The sequence below is a fragment of the Tamandua tetradactyla genome, chromosome 23, assembly GCF_023851605.1.
Source record: "Tamandua tetradactyla isolate mTamTet1 chromosome 23, mTamTet1.pri, whole genome shotgun sequence".
Lineage (NCBI taxonomy): Eukaryota > Metazoa > Chordata > Mammalia > Pilosa > Myrmecophagidae > Tamandua > Tamandua tetradactyla.
In genome coordinates, this window is record NC_135349.1 from 31,727,212 (window position 1) to 31,729,437 (window position 2,226).

The 2,226-nt window shown below is 38.4% G+C and overlaps 1 pseudogene; it reads left to right on the forward strand.

Annotated features, from left to right (window-relative positions):
* The first annotated feature begins 425 nt into the window (after positions 1-425).
* On the forward strand, positions 426-1,376 carry LOC143666605 (olfactory receptor 8K3-like; annotated as a pseudogene).
* Positions 1,377-2,226: the final 850 nt, after the last annotated feature.

The following is a 2,226-nucleotide window of genomic DNA, read 5'->3' on the forward strand; positions in this document are numbered from 1 at the left end:
ATATGCATGCACATTTTATGATCAGTCTTGTGTTTATTTGCATCATATCTTATATGGTGGAATCCTTCTGGCACTCATTTTCAAATGAAATAACATCCAGAAATCAGTAAATACCTCATCCTCATTGTATTTTTTTGTCTCTGTGTTGTCTAATACGGTTATTTAAGACTATACTTTTTCTTTGAAGGATCTTTTTATCAAAGGGAATTTTTATGGGCTTCCTTATATAAAGTTAATTCCAGTGACCTCATTTTCTGTCAATTTGCTCAAATTTCCTCATATTATCCAAGATTCTTTAATAACAGTGTAGACCTGATTTCTCACAAACTTCTACATATCAGTTGTAATGAAAATGCCCAGATACACCACGTGGAAATTATTGACAATGTTGTTCCTATCCAGAATAAGCTTCCTGATAAACTTGAATGGACAAACAGAATCGAACAATGTTGAATGAATTCATTCTGACAGGCGTCACAGACCACCCTGAGCTGCAGCCTCTGTGATTTGTGCTGTTCCTCCTCATCTATGTGATCTCTGTGATGGGAAATGTGGGTATGATCATTCTCACCAAGATGAACTCAAGCTTACACACACCCATGTACTTTTTCCCCAGACACCTGGCTCTCACTGACCTTGGTTATTCAACTACTGTGGGACCCAAAATGTTGGCAAATTCTGTAATGGATGAAAATGTAATCTCCTATCATTCTTGTGCCGTACAGTTGACTTTCTTTCTTGTGTTCATTGTTAGTGAAATTTTCATACTCTCAGCAATGTCCTATGACCACTGTGTGGCCATCTGTAACCCTCTCCTCTACTCGGCCATCATGTTACAAAGGCTATGTGGGGTGCTGGTGGCAATCCCCTATCTCTACAGCACATTTGTTTCCCTTCTCATCACCATCAAGATGTTTATCATTCTGCAGTGATGTTGTCAGTCATTTCTCCTTGTGACAGTCTACCCTTGTTATCTCTGCTCTGCTCAAACACACAGAAATTGAATTGATAATTATCATCTTAACAGCTTTTGATTTGATTGCATCCCTGATTTGATTGCATCCCTTTTAATAGTTCTCATGTCTTGCCTGCTCGTTCTTGTAGCCATTCTCAGGATGCACTCTGCTGAGGGCAGACACAAGGCCTTCTCCACCTATGGATCCCACCTGACAGTGGTAGAGGTGTTCTATGGGACTTTAATTTTTATGTATGTGCAGCACCAGTCCAGTCATTCCTTTGACACTGATAAAGTATCCTCCATATTTTACACATTGGTTATTCCCATGTTGAATCCCTTGATCTAGAGCTTGTGGAACAAAGATGTAAAATATGCCCTATATAAGGCTTGGGAAAAATTATATAATATATTTTCTTAAAGTTCACTGAACACTATAATTTCTGTAAATTAGAGTCATTAAGTCTTGTTTTATATGCCCATAGAAGGGATAGAAACTTCAAATAAGTTCAACACATTCTGATGTGTTGACTTTTATGTATCTAAATGCTATAAATAACTTAATGAACAAAACAGTAAGACTGTCTTTCTTGTGGGGGAGAGGTGGATTATGGACATGATACTTGAGTAAATGTTGAAGTATAATAGAATGCTTTAGGGTGTGGTGTATTGAATTGTGTACACCAATTTGGACACGTGCTTAGTCTTGGTCTGCATTCGGGTGGGTATGGACCCATTGTAAGGAGGATGTCTGGAAGATGTTACTTCAGTTAACATGTAACACAAGTTAATTACAATAGACTTTAATAAAGATCACTAGGGTCTTTTGAAGCTGAATGAAATTCAGACATAGGGTTAGAAAGCCATGGCCAAAGTAAAAATAAAATGGAACTCAAATGGGAAAGGAAAAGACATTGCCATGTGATAGAAAAGCTGAGAACCAAAGATAGCTGGCAGCCAGCCTCAGAATACCACAGTCTTCAGGGTGGAAGCATCATCTTGCTAAGCCCTTGATTTGGGACTACTCTTAGCCTCAAGACTGAGCCCATAAATTCTGGTTGTTTAAGACAACCCATTGTGCAGTATTTGTTTTAACAGCTGGAAAACAAAGACAAGGGTCTGTAGACCAAAACAGCAGGCAAGAAGAGTTGAAATGGTAAATAAGATTCAGGAAGAGTTGTAGGTACAGAGGGATTGTTGTACAGATTCTGACATTTGTCACCCATAGTGGAATAAACTTTGCAGTGTCTTTGTATGCATGTGCATGTGAG